Below are 20309 nucleotides of genomic sequence, written 5' to 3'. Positions count from 1 at the left end.
AGTTGATATAAAATATTTTACTACAGTATTTGGTTCAGAATCTTTTTTTTCTAGATTTTCCTCCTTTAAAATTGGGTGCGTCTTATATGCCGGAGCGTCTTATACGCCGAAAAATATGGTAATTAGTTTAATTTTAATGTCACGATAATATGGGCTATGGCTATGAAGTTAATATTACACATTTTCTGATAACACTACCGCGTACCATGATCTACAGAGACAATCATTTTTAGCAGTTTTCTGAGACCTACAAATTATATAGTAGTTTCTTTGGGATAAAAATGTTTAGAATGGTTCCTATATACATTTGGCAGATGTTTAATAGTGCATTCATTTGAAAGTTCTGTATAGACAAAAGTGATTTTTTTGGTTATATTTGGAAACTGGTGGGCTGACCTAGACCTTGTCTTCTAAATGTATTGCATACTAATGTAACTGTGAGATCTCCCTCCACAATTACTGACTCATGTCCACTTTTGGGTGTTACATTTTCTCTGCTGCATTCCCTATTGGACAAAATCAGTTACAAAATCCAACAGAGATAGTTGAAGGCCGTCATAATGGGACCAGCAGGCATATAGACAACCACCAACAGAGTACCTGAGAGATTGCTGGTGGTTTGTTTTTCCAATATCAATATTTTTCCTCAACCCCATACAAAATCATGTATTCTGGATTTATTTAAAGGGTCAGTTGACACAAAATTGATATTTACCCAAAAGGCCAACATACACACAGTATCCTAAAAAGGTGCAGGGGACATAAACACTTCTGTTTTATTTATCTACTCATTGACACAGTCAGGTTTGGTTTGTGTACTTTTCACTGCATTGTAACCAAAAAGCAGAGCAATTACACTTGGAAAGCACATGCACCTTTAGTAATAGTTGAGTGAACAATGATGGCGGTGACACAACAAAGTCCAATGTCCAACAAAGTGTATTGTAATGTGAGCAACTGAGCATATCCATCTGCAGCTCCATGGAGAGGAGCCATACCCACTGAACCAATTCTGCAGCAGATTTGTGTACGGTCTGAACTCTCTTTGTGTTTTACATATCAATTTAAAGAATGTATGTTATAAATATTTTAAAGGAGCCCAGTGCTTTTGGAAAATTGGTATTTTTCTCCTGTGATGGTCAAGCTAATATGTGATCTGACACCTCGAAGAACCCCCTTCTTTATATCAAACACACGGTATCAGTGGATCAGTTTGGGATTAACACCGGAATATGTTGATCCCTTACCAGTTCAATTGCAGGCCATCATCTAAGGAAAGCTGTTGATCCTTGCAGAGTGCCGGTTCCCCATTCCTCATTTCTGGACCCCAGTCTAAAGTGCATTGGACCTGAAAGAGAAACTTTGTTACTGGCTGAGGTCATGGGGTGATATATTCTGCCCCCTAGATGTCCTAATAAAGAACAATATGGAAACATGTTGGGGGATGGCAATTTATAAAAATGTTAATAAAGTCTTTGACCTGGGGGCAAGGGGACCACTTTGTAAAATGATTAATGTGTCAATCTTCAGCCTGCTGTGTGAGTTTATTCTTGAAATGGCTTAGTCATCTGGCTACTTTGGATTCTGTAAAACTTGTGTTGATTTTTTTTCTTTACCAGACTTACAATCTTTTCCACATACCATTAGATTTTTCTCTTGGTACATTTGAAGGTTGGTACACAGGTTTGTGATGCAGGGTATTGTAGCAATGCTCACGGAAACAATGCAAATTATTGTATATGACGTGCACTTCTCTGAAATCGGTAGCAGTGCAGCAGCGTTGTCTCCCCACCACATGAAGCTGCATTTGAATGACTTAGCTATAGGGGTGAGTGTCTTATTTTAATTATTTTTTTAAAAATCGGGGGTGGCTTACCTAATGGGGATGTCCTAAAATCGGGGAAACAGGGTAGTAAGCTATAATTTACTTTAACATCACTTACAGTTTTAAATTCATCCTGCGATTTGCCTGTCTCAGCCTTCACAAGATCTCGACCCACTACAATTTGTCCACTTCCACTTTCAGCCACACAAGCCAACAAAGATGTCCTAATGAAAGTGTGGCCTGGGACTCCCTAGCCAACCAGTGCTGTGTGCCAGCAAACACCAGTGTTGTCACATAGTAATAAGGGGAGAAAGTAATATGCTCCCTATACCTAGAAACACTTGGTATATCTGTGTAGCTTCCAGGGCCTAAATAGAGCAGGGGTGGAGTGAAGACAAGATAAGTATATGCAGGGCTCTAGCTTTTTGGAGGCTCTGTTGGATTAGACTACATGGCCAAATTATGGGTTCAGCTTGATCCATCCACAATTGTGAGTGGCATTAGGAAACATCTACCCATCCTTCAGTAATCCCTTCTCTGCACCAAGGAGTTCATTTTCTGCATTGGTAATTTAACAACGTTTTTGAGAATGACTTATGTCTATGAGTATATATGATGAATATATGCAATACATTATTAGAGCTGCTTTTTTGCATACTCAGCTGTGTAATGGCAGATATGAATACAGTGCAACCCTTCATATCCATGCTTCAAACAGAACTTTGTATTAACAACCTAGATTACAAGACCTGCTACTGTGTATGTGCTAAATTTATTATGACAGCTTGAAGTTAAAATATGCTTCAGCCATTTCTGTTCCTTGCCAGGGCAAAGTGAAATATCCAGTACTGCTGGGGATGAGTGTGGAGGATCCATGGCACAATCTTATATGTTTCCCAAGGGTGGGCAAGGGTTCGAGCAAGGGGTGGGCAATCAACACCCCCCAACATTGTTAACTATGGGTAATGAGAAAGTCTTAACCCCTTTTAAAGTTCCTTATAAATCATCCTAAATTATGGGGTAGTCAAAGAGCAGTGGGAAGATAAACTGATATGTCCTTTTGTGTCTATAGGGCAGGAAGTTTTGGAAAATCCCCCAGGAGAACATAGAAGGCAAAAGAAGAAAAGTTGATGGGTATTTAAACATTTCCTATACTTTAAAGCTGAAGTCTGAAAACAAAATTGTTGATTTCAACTACTTAATAAAGAATAAATAATTTTGTATACCAAATGCTTTTGAAATCACATTGCATGTAACATTGTAAAAGTAGCAGTAAAGTATATTATGTGGCCTATAGAGGCACCTAGAAGCTCCTTCCACTACGAGTTCCCTGCAGAAAAGTAGAAGAGGGGCGGATACAAGACCAATCACCCTCAAAAAGTAAAAACAGCATCAGTGACTGGTCTTTAGTACAAGAAGTTCCTTTCAGAGGCAACATATTACATTGGATTAATGCACAGATATGGAAATAAATACACAAAGTGCTCCATGACTTAGGTAAGAACACACATACCTCTTGTATTTTGGACAACATGGCCCTGATTTATTAAAGCTCTCGAAGGCTGGACAGAATACACTTTCATGAGTAAAGCTGGGTGATCCCAGCTTTCCTGAGCTATTTGTTAGCTAATGTTTTCAAATCTGGAGCAGATTCATTCCAGGTTTGCTGGTTCACCCAGTTTCACTGACGAAAGTGTATTCTGTCCAGCCTTGGAGAGCTTTAATGAATCAGACTCTTTTTGTTTATCCTGAAGCTTTATTTAAAGTTGTCTTGTATTAACATGATCCCTGTACTTTTGAAGTATTTGGGCATTAAACAGCCCAAGTTTGGCACTGTATGGAACAAAAAGAAATGATTATGGATTAAAGACCTGTCGTTCACTGACCTACTTTTCATTGGTTATATCTACTTATAGAGCAATGGAGCAGGTTATTACAGTACAGTTCTCATTATGTTTTATGAATAGGGTCAGTGTTTATGCTCTGAGCCCACAGGCTGTTGTCTGTCAAATTATAACCTTGGTAAATGGTATGTGCCCAAGGCAAGGTGAATTTAAAAGGCTGTATAAAATGTTTAAAATGTTTAAAGTTACTGAGCAGGTATGTTGCTTGAAGACATTTCAACATGTAAATACAATTTAACATTCAATATCAACAGTGAGGAATATCTGATTTGTGCTGCTGTTTACCATCTTAAAGAGAGTCATTATTTAAAGTATACCTATACCTGTAAGTAAATGCAATATATTGTAGATGCTTTCTTTTTCAGATTTATTCCTTTATGTATACCTGGTATCGTACAGATATCTATCATAAATTATACTTACAGAACTAGTTAAAAAAAAGTTGAAGAATGTTACAAGAAGATAGCAGAGACCTGACAATAGGCCTGATTTGTTAAACTTTCCAAGACTCTAGAAGATAGAATATAATGGGAGAACCTGAGGGATTTAATGTATCTGAGCCAGAACTGAAAACTTTTGCTGAAGAAATCCATCTCAGGTTTGTTGGATAACTTGTGTTTTCCATTATATTCTATCTTCTTCAGTCTTGGGAAACTTTAATAAATTGGGCCTAATATGTATTTTTTCAAATGTATTTCATTTGTAAATGTGTTAGAGAAGGGAATTGATATGTTTTTAAAAAATCTGTATGCACCCTGGGCAAACATGCATGGCCATCTATAATCATCAGATGCCAATCTTGCACCATCATGCACTTTCTACAAACTTAACAGATGCAGCACTTTCAGCAATCACCCAAACAAGTTAACTGTCTTACTAAAACAGATTGACCGAAACTGTCTAGACCAGGGGTGGTCAAACTTTTTGGACTACTAGGCCATTTCAGGAGGTCAAGAAGGCACACTAGGCCAGAAGAAACAAGGTGTCGAAGGAAAGGTTTTTACCAACTGTGATTGCAAGCGAGCAAACTCAGTCTTCCACTCATCCGCGGTGTAGTCTCTGTATGTGTGTGCATGCTTGGGATTGAAATGCCACTTGAGATTTGACTGCTTGAAAGTACTGTTGGTGTCGTTGCACACTAAACACAGGGCTTTTTTGCCGTGTTGGATGAAGAATAATTCGTCAGTCCATTCTGGGTTGAACACACAATGTTCGAGGTCAACCTTCTGGAGACTGGTAGCTGCTTCTGCTCTTTAGGCATAGTAATTGGGGTTACTATGCAGGAACTCAATGATATTGTGGGAACTCACAGTAACGCAACAATTCAATTAGGGGGGATCCAACAAAAAATTACTATGGGGCGTTAGGCTGGACTGAAATACTAGCTAGGCCGTATCCCGCCTAAAGGCTGGAGTTTGCCTACCTTTGGTCTAGACTTACCTGAAGAGAGATGATGTGTCAGACATACATAGTTCAAGAGAATGAAAACGAATTAGAAAACTATCTTATTAAGTTCCACCAATAAATAAATAAAAACAACATATACTAAGACCCCTACACACAGATCCAGTTGGAAAACCATTTTAAAGTATGGTCAATTTTGTTTTTTTTAAAACTAAAGTTATTTCCACGTTGGAATAAATTATGCCCAAATTGCTGCTACATTTTTGTTGATTACCACTTCTGTACCATACAACCATGTTTGTTTCTTACTTACAGTGCTATGGTGCTTTATAAATCAATACTGATAATAAAAGGTGATTATATCCTGCTTTAATTGCATCCTCACAAGGAAGAATAAATTCAGTTCAGCTATTTTTTCTTCATAGCTGAATTCCTCTATTCCTTTTTATTAGTTTAGTTGCCCTACTCTGCATTCTCTCCAGTTCTATATCTTTTTAATCATGTGGTGCCGAAACCTGTACTGAATATTTCAAACAAAGTTTACTACTGCTGTGCAGGGGCAGGTTATATCTATCTCTGGGCTCTATAATACAAGGAATAGTTTAGCTCACTAGAAATTGCAGTTTTTTTTGCATGTTATAATTAAAGAGGAATGTATGGTAAATGTAACTAAATGTTAATAATATTTACACATAACCTATATAATACACTTACCCACTCTTCCAGCAATATTTTGTATTTTTGATCTTATGGTCTAGTCTTTCCTGAGGTGCCATGTCCTTTGTTGGCAAAGCTTTACCTGGTTTTCACTGATCTTCTTGGTCCTTGCCAGTCCCTATAATCATACTATTCAACATCCCACTCATACTCTATGCACCCAGAGCTCTAGTGGGATATTTATTGGTAAAGGGTGCTATAGCAATTCATATTTCTTCCATGGCACGGAAGAAACATGAATGGAAAAAGATGGAAAAAGTTTTTAACATTTTTCAGTAGATTGAAAAAGATTTTTTGCATCTATTTGGGGTTATTTATCTCTAATTAGAATAGGTATTTTCCAAGAAAATATCACAGAAGGCATAGGTCCACTTTCATTCTATGATCCCCCAGAACACCCAAATCTGTCTGAATCATTGACTACCCCCATTTTCCCCCTCACTGTGCTATTCATCTTGTTCCATTGCAGACAAGGAGAAGGAGTAAACTGAATGACTCATTTTTTATGTAGGTCTAAATAGATTTTTGCAACTACTTATAGTTATTGATTTATAATTATAATTGTTTTTTTGCAAGAAAAGATAAGTAAGCATAAAAAGTATAGGTCCTTTAAAGTGGAACTATCACCAGAATTTTTATTTTTCATAAAAGGGTGGACAACAAGACAAAATGGAAGTGCAGAGCCTCCTGGGATACCCACGTCATACATCCCAGGAGGTTTCTGGCTGCTCCTTTGATCTTGGGCATGCATAGAGGGAGCTTTTTCTTCAATGGGGGTAAAAATGTCAATCTTACGCATGCGCAGTTAGTTCAGCACCTTTTTTTTCCCCCATTACCAGCAAGCTACGTCACCCAATCTCGTGCCTGCCCAGTGTGAGATCAGGTGACAAAGGCAGAAGCTGGAAGACGAAGAAAGAAGATGGAAGTGCCCGGAACTTCCTCTGTGCCAGGACAAAGGCGCATTACAGGGTGTTGCAGGACCAAATCCAGGAAAGCGCTGAAAGGATCAAGGGATCAGTGGAAGTAAAAGAAAGATTTTTTTTTTTAGTCTAGTTCTGCTTTAAGTTGATGAATAATGAGAACTCCCAGATACCTCTGGATCATTGACTCCTCCAGTTTTTCCAGATGCGTGTATGTTTTTAGCTCCCAAGTGCTGCTTTACATTTATCAACAATAAACCGCACAGTGCCCAGTCACTTGGTGCATTCAGGTCTGCTTAGAAGTTGGAGACATCTTGTAAGGACTTTTTTTCACTACAAAGCTTGGTATCATCTGCAAACACAGAAATCGTTCCTGAAATCTCAAAATCTATATAATTTATACTTAGTATTAAAGGTAGGGGTCCTAACACTAAATCTTGGGGTACACCACCAACAACCTTGAGAGTATGAATCACTAAACCCTGCATATGGTCCTAAGCTAAATGGTCTAAGAAGCTAATATTGACTTACAATATAACAGATGATTGCAAGATGGACGGTTGTGTTTATCTGACATGTGCACAGTGGTCCCCCGACGTTGTTCATCAATCAGCATGATCAACCAGCTATGGAGGACAGCACAGCACCCTCTCCCCTTCTCATTGACGAACTTGGCATTGTGTGTACGGCACTCATTCACTCATCTGTCAAAGACAATCATCTGTGACAATCATCTGACATCTATCGAGGTTGTACACATCATCAGATAATCACTGGACCCTAATCATTTCAGCTGTTTTGAATTACACAAAAATTTTCAGCTGTTTAGAAAATTTGGCTGAAAAAGAAATCTGTTCCCTTTAAAAAAGATAAATACAAAGTCACTTTCCATTTGGCTTCAAATACGTAACCATTTTTATGTGGACCTGTCAGAACTGGCACATTTTGTGATCATTACACGCAGTAAATGGTTTTATTTTTAAGCACACATTTTTTTCGTTCCATTACACTCTTTTATGGAAGGTGAAACAAATTTCCATAGACAGATTCTGCAGTGGTTACTTAATATTGCTGTAAGTGCCTTGCCTTGCTTTGTATCAGTTTCTAAATTGAACCTTTTGCTTGGATACTGCAGTGCATGATTTCCTGAAAGAGAAGCTTCGGCTACGCCCCACCAATGGCTCCAAGCCATCGGCATAACCCGGCCAAGAGGCTTGTTTTGACAAACATGAAGAGCCTGCCAGAGCAACCAATCATCTCTCCCCAAGGAGTTCTGGATGGTTTAGTCAGCTACATTAAAGCTTTTAGGAGCAGATAGTGCACACCTTTCATGACATCTGAAAATGAGCAAACAAAATTAGATGATGATTTCAGGGGGAAAAAAATGTGATCAGCGCATTATGATGGAAACATTACAGTTTCAATGGGGAAGACCACAGAGGTTTACCCATTCTGTGGTCTTCTATACATTACTTTGCAGAGAATAGAATGATCTTATCAACAATTAAATCTTTGATTTTTATAATGATTCTGTCTTCCACCTGAAAAAAAAAGTTCTGCAGGCCACAAGCAATGTGTCAGCAATCAGTGAAAGGTTAATACCATCCAGTAAGCTAAAATCTATTCAGTTTATGTTAAGTAGATGTCAGCGCAATTGCTAAAATGATGCTAAAAAGTATTTTTTACCATTTTAAAATCTGCAACACTTTTAAAAGGTCTCATTTGGTAATTTACAGTATTATTCAGTTCAATGTGTTCTATATCTCTTTGGTAAGTGCCAAAAAATGGTTGATCTTGCTAAACAGTTTGTGAGGTGATAACCTTCTGGACTCACTGCCCATGTTACATTCATATATTATACATATATGTGTTACACTCAGTTCTGAGGACTACAGGATCCTGCCTGTCTATGTTGGGGAGAGAGAACGAGAAAAAATAACGAGAAGTTGCCTGAGTTTATTAAAGGGAATTCTGGAAGAGAGAATCCGAGTCTGAGCTGGTGGTGGCCACAACATAGGAATCCAGGGATCTTCTGATCTAACTTCTGTTGAGGAAGACGAGGGAGTTCAATTGGGCCATTGAACTTTAAAAGGGAACTCATTCTTTAACAACACATCAGGTGTCCAATGACAGAGAAAATGGTAATATACAAGGCAAAGACACCAGATTTTGCCAAAAGCTAAGTTACAGTCAATGTGAAAGCATCCTAGATAATTAGGGGTTAGCAGTGAAATATGTGGAAGGACAAGGTTAATGAGATACTAATAAATGAGATTTTTTTATTGTGCATAGACAGAACAGTTGTCAGGCAGCTGAGGACCAAAAGGTCATCATTTCCCCAAACTTTCCTAACTTGTGACTCATTCAAAAAGCAGAAGAACCTGGTGTACCAGTAGAAACCTACACCATGCTCTTCTTTCTTCCTTGACCTGTACACTTACTATGCAATACATGAGATTCTCAGAGCTGCTGGGCATCCACCTAATATGCAATTCTAAATTAACTTCAAGTTGCTGAGATAAATGCTGCATAAGGACACATAGGTACATCAATTATAAGTGGGTGACATTTGGTTTGTTATAGCATGGTGTATGCTAATCAATCTTCCTGTGTTTTTCATACTTTTATCATAATTGGTTTCATCTCAGCACTGCTGATGACTGCTGATGCAGTCTCTTTCAGTCCATTTTTGCCATGCACTCACTCCGGCTTTGGCTGCACATCATTGGACCGGCTTCATAATCATAGCAACAGCGGGCCATGCCTGTGCAATGTGTGTTAGCCTGGCGACTTAGTCTCAGGGCAGTTGCCAAGAGTTACTTTAAGATAGTTGACCCCATGCAATACAATGCCAGGCTGCCTTCCTTGTTCCTACATCCTGCTGAGTCAGAGTTAAAGCACCTAAATCAGCAGGGAATATGAAGTTTACTGTTTGCAGCTCTGATTTAGAAGGAGACAATTCATATCCTTTACATGAAGACTTCTGCTTCAGCACCAATAGCAGGGGTGCTTTTCTGTACCATGTTGGCACATTGCAGTTGGCACCCCTGCTGAATTAAAGCTTTCTTCTTGCAAAGACTTAATTCTCATAAAACACAAACAAATTAAGAAAATAACATTATTATGCATTGTGAGTTCTGCTGTTTCATAGGAATCTTAGTATCAAAATGAGACTTGGTCAACTTAATATAAATAGGGGTCCTCAAGTATAGCTACACATAATATTCAGTGTATGCAATTTGCATGTGAATGCATTCCTATAGATACTACCCCTTCCTATTGTTTAGTGTAAGTGTTTCTGCTTTATATGCAGACACCAAGGCAGGATTGGAGGTGGAAGGGAGTTATATTTGTTCAAGATTCCTCTCTTATGAGATATATTTGCCCAAGATTCCTCTTTTATGTGAGGTATATTTGCCCAAGATTCCTATGTGAAGTAGCAGGTGGAAGACTCTCACCTGTAGGATAATTAATGAAGAAGCACCGAGGGTAGGGATATACCATAGAGCCAGGAGCTCAGTCAGTAGCTCTGTTTGGAGACACAGACAGGTGGACTGTGTGAGTTGAGCTCTGTTTGGAGACACAGATAGGGGTCTGTGTGAGAGAGCTCTGTTTGGAGACACACACAGGTGGACAGTGTGAGTGAGCTCTGTTTAGAGACACAGACAGGTGGACTGTGTGAGTTGAGCTCTGTTTGGAGACACAGACAGGTGGACTGTGTGAGTTGAGCTCTGTTTGGAGACACAGATAGGGGTCTGTGTGAGTTGAGCTCTGTTTGGAGACACAGACAGGGGTCTGTGTGAGAGAGCTCTGTTTGGAGACACAGACAGGTGGACTGTGTGAGTTGAGCTCTGTTTGGAGACACAGACAGGGGTCTGTGTGAGAGAGCTCTGTTTGGAGACACAGACAGGTGGACTGTGTGAGTGAGCTCTGTTTGGAGAGACACAGATAGGGGTTCTGTGTGAGGGAGCTCTGCTGGAGACACAGATGGGGTTCTGTGTGAGGAGCTCTGCTTGAAGACACAGCCGCTCTGTGTGAGGGAGCTCTGCGGAGAGACTCACACAGTCGGTCTGGGTGAGTGAGCTCAAATTGGCCTGTGTGAGTGAGCTCAAAAGTAAAAGTAAAAGGTTGCTGAATGCTTGGTTTTGAGCTGACAGGGAGAAGCCCTCCAGCTGATAGACAGAGACGTCTGATGTATAGTAAGTGCCGGACAGGCAAGGTTTTCTTTGCTGTTTTGTTATTTTACCTGCAACCTTCAAAAAAAACTCGGCTGCAAGCCAGCTTAAGGTTGATACCTCGGTGTGTGATCTGAGTTGGATGAACCAGACAAATGTCCTTTGACCCCAGCAAAGGCGATCCTAAGCGTAACTTCTCACAAGCCACAAAGAGTTTTGTGATTCCTTACAGCAGTCACTGCTACACCTTGTGAGCTCAATAAACTTTGCCACTGGATTTGTTTTTAAAAACAAAGAAAAAAGAATAGTGGTACCTTGGTTAACGAGTGACTCTGCTAACAAATTGTTTATACATAATATATACTGGGCTAACGACAGCATTAGTGGATGGGCAATAACAAACTGCAGCCGCGTTGAGCTGAATTTTTGCTTTGTTTCGGCTAACAAAGATTTCAGATAAAGTTTGTGATTCCAGAACATATCTTCATTAGCCAAGGTATCACTGTAATTGTAAGGGTTTTGCAATGCTGCTGCCCCCTTTTTTGACCTTATCTATGCACTATCTGTACTTTATGGTGAAAAAAAAACAGTCGTCCTGCAATCCACTATTGATCCAATGTCTTCACTGTGCTCAGTACTACTGCACTGCATTTGGAAAGACTTTGGTGAATGCCATTGCAGGGCACAGTCATTTCATTTTTTCTGTTTAAAACCAGCACACATTATTATAGAGATAAAACAAACTTTATCTGTGCTTGGCTGAATTGCAAGTCCTCCGCCCATCACACTTTGAGGCTGGCATGTGGTTCCATTGTGTGGTCATCTTGGCATGATTTACATCCTTGTGACTACTCAGGCAAATCAAGTGACTGTGATCATCTGATGTCTACAGAGTACAGAGACTTCCTAATAGTCTTTACAAATCAGAGAAAGCAGCATGATCAGAGCCATTACAGAAAAGATCTTTATATATAGACAGGTTATATCATTTGGCCATTTTAAAATTAGCTGCAGTGCCTAGTGGAGCTCTTCTTTAGGTCCACAAACATACAAGAAATTCATGTAGTTATCTTTTTTTTTTATATATAATGTACTGAACCACAATATAATACCTATCTGCTGATGTGGGGGTCTCCCAGGGACCAACCAGCCCCTTTCATACTTCCATTTTAGAATTGTCTCAATGGCACTATGTAGGACGGGATTGATTGGCACTTGAGCTGCCTATCAGTGACAATCACAGCCATTGTAATCATGTTAAAGAAAAAGTGAATACAGCAACCATGCAGAATATGGGAAACCCCAATCCAGCATTGTTTTTTTTTTTGTCCTGCACAATAGTATATTACAAAAATCAAAAATACTATCTTAATAATTTCCCCAAAGCAAAATAGATATAAAGGACTTCATAAAAAGCAATTAAGCAATTGAAAAACACAAGGAAATATATCTGTTTCTCTCATGGACATGTGCATATGGTATTAGTTTGAGAAACTTATTCAGAATTCTCCAACAGTTGCACACAATCTTTAGTTGACCTTCTTCTGATTTAATTTTGACTTGCATCTAGTGTGATTAGCATTCCTCTGGACCAATACTAAAATGTAAGCCCAACCTGAAGAAAAGAAATGCCCATCAACACCAGCCTTATCAGGGAAAGATCAGCTGTATGGAGACCATAGCCAATACTGATGACTAGTAATTTGCCCTCCACCTAACATTTTGGGTTCAGCTTCCACAATTTAGTTCTTCTTCAAATGTGATTTTAATGATGTTTTTATAGCTGGCTGATGTTTAGATTTCCATTTTAAGGGTAGTCATTGTTTTTCCAGTTTCAGATACCAAAAACTTTCAGTTCACCATCCTTCTTTTCCTGCATCATAAGAACATTGCCCTTGGCAATGTAGTGTTAAAGTTCTGTATAGAGCTGGGGGGCCCTCTGATGTTCTATATGAGAATATCTTCTGTAGAAGAAGCTCATACCGCCCGGTGCCATGGCTTTCAGCACTGCACTGTCATTCTTCACATCAGAGATGCGGTGATGTAGACGTCCTCTGGTGGTTTTACAAAGTGCCATTACAGAGTTGTTTACTGCATATACAATTGGAGTTTATTCAATGGTAGGAAAAGCATGCAGTTTTTTTCCTTTTGTTTTATAGATATTACTCAGCTCAATGCTAATTGAAGCTTAGTGCTTATAAATCAGTGAAAATTGAATATTCTTCTTTTAACTCTGAAGTGAGGATGAGCTGCTGACTCACTGCATTAGCACAATAAAAGTTCTTGTAGAATTGTCATCTCTTACATTTATTTATAAAGGGAACCTGTAGACTTTGAAGAAGACAAAACTGCACATTAGTAGCCGTTGCTTTTTTTTGGAGTGTAATAATGGAAGGCATTTTAGTTTATTTTGGCCCATCTTATCATAATAGATGGGGGTCAACAAGTTTCAAAAGTTCAGGGTATGGCTTTTTTGGTGCTGATGCACCCCCAACACTTAACCCCAATTCCCTAAACCAGGGGTGGGCAAACTTTTTCAGTCAGGGGCCACAATCTGATTTAAAATTTGACAGGGAGGTGGGCCGATGGGAGAGTGGGCGGGGTTATGCCATCGTGACGCCAGTGAACGTGACGTCATGATGGCATAACCCCGCTCACTCTCCCATTGCGGATCTGAGCCTACAATGAGAGAGTGGGCGGGTTACGTGCAGGGACACAGCCTGCCCACCTCCACAAATGGGGGACATGTTCAGCAGCTCTGGCTGGCTCAGGGTGGCACTGGCCAGAGCCGCTGACCACCCAAAGGGCCGAAGAAACAACCCTATTGGGCCGTATACAGCCCGCGGGCCGTAGTTTGCCCCCATGCCTGCCTTAAACCCATTGATACTTAGGACCTAATTATAAAACCTTGCCAAAACTGGAGACGATACACTTTCATCAGCAAACCTGGATGATCCAGCAAGCCCGGAATTAATTTCTTACAGGTCATTTGGTATTTTTTAGAAAATGTTTTAAATCCTGGACAAGATCCACTCCAAGTTTGCTGGATTTCCTAGGTATCTTTTCCTGCCTTGGAGGGCTTTAATCAACACTTCAACACTCTGCCCTACCCAATGCACAATCACCCCCCTGCTATACCTACCTTTACCAGATGTCTTTAGGTTGGTCATATGGCACGAGGATCCTTTTCGTTGGTGGAGGGTGATCCTCAGTGATGCAAGGAGTGTACTGATGTCAGTACTGCTCTTTGTATCATTGTATATGAGTGCATGGCAGTCTGGTGACACACCTCACAGAGGTCTATAATAAAAGCAGAGAATCTGAAATTCCCTGGTGGAGAATCAATTATTACTATTGAAACACATGTACCTGGAAGATTATCTACCAGGTGATGTTTCAGTAAATCCCAGATTCACTCATTTAAAAAATGACCCCACAGAAAGTTCTGTGTCTTCCCAGCGTCACTCAACATGGAAGACAGAGAGGGCTTTAAAGTCCATTTAGGCAAAGTGACAGGTTCTTTTTTTAAAAAGACACCTTTACATTTGCTCTGCTTCTCAATGCTCTTCTCATCAGTCGTTTTGGCAGTACAAATCAGAAAGTATGGGAATAGTAACAATAAGCTAAGGAAAGGATAGGCTATTAGAAGAACCTTTCACCTTTTTTTCTGTAAAAAAATCTAAATTATGTCCACTGTTCTGTGTTTAAATCTACAGATGCATCCCTTTCCTTTCTTTTTAATTCCCTTCCAAAACATTTTTTGCCATATCCATGTTCCTGAATTTGATCATTTTTTTTTTTTTTTTTGTTCATTTATTATTATCTGCAGGCTGGACAGCACGTGTCATCATGTAGAATGGGCAGCTCAGGAACAATGCACTGCAATGCAGCAAACTCCATTATTTTTATATAAATAAAAGATATATACAAACATTGGACGGTGGGATATTTAGTGCCAGCTTTAAAAAAAAAAACATTGTCCAGTTTAAAGATGAATAAAGCAATATGGGAAGAGTACCACATAGGTATCTGGGATACAGAAATGCAGCCTCATCACCACGTTTTATGGCCAGAAAGATCTCCATTGGATGGGATCTCCTCTTCAATGATCATTGGGGAAGTTATATGTTGAATCTGAAAATTGCAAAATTCCCTAAATGTTTGTTATACTCAGAGAAGTCTTCTATAGATCTAAACTCTTTGTTGATGAGCTGGCAGATATATCTCCTAAATTATTAATCCATTTGCAAGAAATAGACTTGGACAACAGTAAGTGGTTTCTGATCTTCTGAGTTTATTTTATCTTTGTAATTATAAGCTGAATGGATGGGAAATGGTTTACCTGCTAAACAAATTGTATTTCTGTCAATTCCGTGACACAGCCCATCCTTGTCTGATCAGGAAGTTGCGTAATAATTACAGGTCTTGTCCCCCTCTTTCCTGTGATAGGACAGTGAAACAAGAAGCAGCACATTGATCAGGTCATCTCTCTAATATTCTGCTCTGTCCTATCTGCATGTTGCTTGTTAGCACTGGAGAAATACTGATCACTTCCTTGTGTCATGTCTTCCTTTTCCTATTTTGCTGCACAAAGATTGCAAAAGGTTGATGCCAAATCAAATTCAGGTAACTGCTTTGCTCGTATTCAAAACAAGTACATTGAATAACATTTAAGGGGGGATATGATCACCCTGTATAAATATATAAATAGTCCATATAGAGAACTCTCTTCCCAATTATTCACAGATCATTACAAAGAATAAGAGGGCACGCTTTGTGTCCGGAGGAAAAGAAGTTTAATCTCAGGATAAGGAAGGGATTCTTCACTGTAAGGTCTGTGAAAATGTGGAATCGGCGTCAGGAAGTAGTTTCAGCAACTACTATAGATTGCTTTAAGAAAAAGCTGGATCTTTTTCTAAAAGCACAGAATATAACTGGGTATTAAGGCTTTAAAGTAAAGATAACAGAGACTGATGATTCAGGGAACATACGATTGCCCCATGGAATCAGGAAGGAATTCTTTTCCCCTTTTGGAGCAAATTGTACCAGGGTTTTTTTGCCTTCCTTTGGATCAATTATGTCTATGAGGTTTTATATCTGGGATTTGTTTATTTCCCTTGATAGTTCTTGATAGACCTTTGTCTTTTTTCAACCTGACCTATTATGAATACAGTGTAAGGAGTACAGAGCTACACTGAAGGGTCTGTATATAAAGCAGTGAATCCCTGAAACATTCTCTGATGGGGAATAAGTTACTGCTATTGAAACACATAGACTAGGGAATGAAACACATTCTACCAGGGAGTATGATAGTGAATGTTAGATTCACTGGTTTATAAATAGACCCCTATGAGTCTGCCCTAAGTGCAGCTCTAATTGGGATTGCTTTACCAGTACAGCCACTAGGTGGCATCAGCATTGTTCTATTTGTATTGAATGGAGCTGGAATTGATTCTACAGCAATGACTTTTAATATGAGTTAAATAAACCAAATTAAAAACATACCATGGTTATAAATAAAGAATATTACAGGAAGTCAAACTTGTGGATAATTTTTAAACACAATGCCTTATTTAATCAAAGTAATCTGGATTATGATATTATTTATTCTCAAAATCAAATGCAATTCTCAAATAACCCTTGGACACATCTAGAAAATGTTTGCTTAAAAACACACATACCAAATATTATTATATGTTACCATATTTCAGGCACCTATGAAATCATAATATTCATAATCAGTTGTTTTCATGTTTTTTTACAGTAACCTCACTGAAGCCTAGTAGCAAACCTTGTCAATTTCCCTTGATAGTTTCCTTATCATTGTCTAGGTATATGGTTCACAAACCAGCTTATATGATAATTTGCTGTACAAATTTTTAAATGTTCTCTCCCATGTGAATCTTGTGCCTACAAGCAAAATATAATATAAAAAAGCCATGTAGTGGACGCCCTCTAGTGTTTATTCGGAGAATTACACTGAAGTGTACAATTTGGAATCTAATTGTAATAAATTTCCATTAAAATCAAATAATATTCATTGCATTTGGGCTTCGGCCAATTGCTGCTTTAATTTGGACCATTTATTTATATTATTAGTATAATTGATATTAATATTATATAATTATTATAATTTGGACCATATTAATAATATTGTTAAACAGAATTTATATAGCGCCAACATATTACACAGCGCTGTACAAATAAATAGGGGTTGCAAATGACAGACACAGGCAGTAAAACAGGAGGAGGAGAGGACCCTGCCTCCAAGAACTTGCATGGAGTTTATATGTTCTCCTTATGTTTGTGTGGGTGCTCTTCATTTTCCTCTCACATCCCAAAAACATACCGGCAGGTTACTTGGTTGTCTTACAAAGAAAAAATCAGAGAAACACTGCAATAGTGAGCTCCTTTGATGGACAGTTAATGACATGATTATGAACTCTGTTAGCAGCTACGTCTGCACTGTGTGTAAATACATAATAAAAATAACCTTTTCCAGTGGCATAGCTACACACTTATAGGGCCAAATGTGGAATTTGGACCTGGGCCCATGTTTCTGCAATATCTGCATACAGTGCTAATGTCCCTTCTTCATAACAGACTCCTCAATTTGGAATTTCCCAAATCATTTCATTCTCCCCAAATTTACATCACAGTCCCCATATATGCAGCACTACCCCTTTACATCAGATTTTCACCTTCATCAAGAACCTCCCTTTTACTTCTTACTAAGTTTAAGCTCCGGATAAGGAAGGGATTCTTCACTGTAAGGTCTGTGAAAATGTGGAATGGGCTCCCTCAGAAAGTAGTTTCAGCAACTACTATAGATTGCTTTAAGAAAAAAAAAACTTTTCTAGAAGCACAGAATATAACTGGGTAATAAAGAAAATATAACAGGGAGCATCAATCAGATTGCCTCTTGGAATCAGGAAGGATTTTTTTTTCCCCTGTTGAAGCAAATTGTACCAGGGGATTGTTTTGCCTTCCTCCGGACAAACTATCCCCTATAGGGTTTTATATCTGGGATATGTTTATTTCCCTAGTGGTTGAATTTGATGGACTTTTTTCAACCTAACCTACTATGTAACTTTCCCATCCAGAGGTCCCATTCACATCAGAGCCCCCTTTACATTTGGACCTTCTGTTTTACATCAAAGTCTCCCCTTTACATCAGACTCTCAATTTTACACCAGAGCTTCTCCTATTACACTTTGAGTCCTTCAATTCACTTCAGTTCCCCCAACATAACTTATCCTACATACATCCAGTCCTACATACATCCTACATACAGTCCTACATTTGCATTATTAGCCCCCAGAATTCTGTTCAGTACAGGCCCTTAGTAGCTCACCCATGGGTTTAACTTCACCAGGAGCCAGTTGTAAAGGGTCCAGCAGAGGAAATTTTCTCTATTGTCTTCCTTTGCCAGGCTCTGACAGATGCCATATATATCATCAACATCAGCGGTCGATAACTGGTGGTCCGCAGACTGAAAATTTTGGTGGTCCAGGAGAAGGACCTTGTTGGGGGGGGCACACGTCTCCTGTATTGATCGCAGGCTCAGGGCAGTGGGCGGGTTGTGTCCCTGTAGGCTCAGACCTGTGATGGGAGAGTGGGCAGGTTCTGGTATCATGACGTCACTCTGGGAGAAGTTTCTTCCTCTTTGAGTGACACATGGCTCCCTGTGCATGCACAGTTCAGAGTCTGTGAAATTAGTGCTCCGTGACATCCAAAAGGTTGGGGATCACTGGTCTATATCATCTAAAATTTGAACCAGGAAAAGGAAGCTGATGGTAGAATATCTGCTCTGCCCCGCTAGGTACAACAGTGAGTGGCCAGAAAGTGGTCAGGAGGAGGACCCCTACAGGCCCGCTGGAGTAAGGTCCCAATCTCATTCAAGAGTTCTACAAACCCTGTTCTACACCACTATCACTTTCTTTATTCCTGACGATTATTAAAAGAAAATCCATTTATACCACATTTCCATTTGTCTCAGAAGAGAACAACAACCTCGTAGGGAGCTGATTGAGTATATTTTACCAAATTTGCCAACTTTGCAATCTCTATGTGAGAACCTAACATAGATGAAAACTTTAACTGGATGACAATGAAGCAAGCTGATCTCCTTCATTTCATTTCCTTTCTACATGGACCTTCCTCAGTTGGCTGCAAGTAATTGCTCTGAATAGACATCCAAATAGTGCAAAAGTGGACTGTGCCTATATGTCCACACTGATGCTTATCCCAATATTAACCTCGTAGGAGCCATCTGTCACCCCATAAAAGGATGAACAAGCAACAAGGAAGGGTCGTCAGGTATCATTTAAATAAACACTGTACAGTTAAAATGATGGAGAACATTCTCTGAAATGACATTACCATAATAAAACTTACAAGGAGTGAACATTATTGGGTTTACATCTAATCTGCTCCCTCATCATTGGGATTCTGTTGGTATATTGTTGCCTTTTATGATAATTTTGTATTAGACCTCATTTATTAAGTGATATAGTGAAATTTTGCTCCTGGAACTATGATCGCTGATTGCATCAAGTATTTGGCTTAACATGGCCAAAGCAGCTTATTATAAAATCTCATTATCCTAATTCTGTTATGAGGAATGCAGGATGAAAAAAAACTCTAATGTTCCTTTGGTCACATTGGTGTCCTATCCCTAAAATATTCTTTCACAGCAGTGCAGATACTGGACAAAACTGCTGGGGTGGTAAGGTGAATGAGTCAAAAATTGGTCAAAATGATCATATTTGAAGTTGATTTTTGGCAGAATTAAGCAAAAAAAAAATGGTTGGAATACTGAATATCTCAAAAGTTGATAAAATATTGAATACTTGTTGTAATTGAAAGTTACTTTAAGGTTACTTATAAATTAAATGGATTGTAATCATGATCATACTATTGATCATTGAAAGGTCATTAGAATAACACTAGAGTTCTAATATATACTGTCTGGCCAAAAAACCTACACACTCCAATATTTAATTGGGCTCCCTTTAGCATTATAGACTTAAGCATTAAGACAGTATACTTAGGGAGTCAGTTGACCTCTTTTTTGGGGGTATGTAGCCTTGCTGAACCTAAACCCAACCAACTGAAGCAACCCCAGATCTGCCCCAACAGGCACCCCAGATTCTCACACTGCCCCTACAGGCACCCCAGATCATAACACTGCCCCAATAGGCACCCAGATCATAACACTGCCCCCACAGGCACCCCAGATCATAACACTGCCCCCACAGGCACCCCAGATCATAACACTGCCCCCACAGGCACCCCAGATCATAACACTGCCCCAATAGGCACCCCAGATCATAACACTGCCCCCACAGGCACCCCAGATCAG

At 39.2% G+C, this 20309-nt stretch overlaps 1 long non-coding RNA gene across 1 annotated transcript in view; it reads right to left on the bottom strand.

Moving 5' to 3' along the window:
• The window catches only part of LOC140342748 (uncharacterized), a 37210-nt gene that overhangs the window by 3094 nt on the left and 13807 nt on the right, over nucleotides 1–20309 (bottom strand). The window contains exon 2 of the long non-coding RNA XR_011923138.1: nucleotides 1248–1348. This is a non-coding gene — a long non-coding RNA (uncharacterized lncRNA). The remainder of the gene's footprint in view (nucleotides 1–1247; nucleotides 1349–20309) is intronic.

Source organism: Pyxicephalus adspersus, chromosome 12, assembly GCF_032062135.1.
Source record: "Pyxicephalus adspersus chromosome 12, UCB_Pads_2.0, whole genome shotgun sequence".
Lineage (NCBI taxonomy): Eukaryota > Metazoa > Chordata > Amphibia > Anura > Pyxicephalidae > Pyxicephalus > Pyxicephalus adspersus.
Note: the sequence above shows the minus strand (reverse complement) of the source record. Positions and strands in the feature narration are given on the sequence as shown.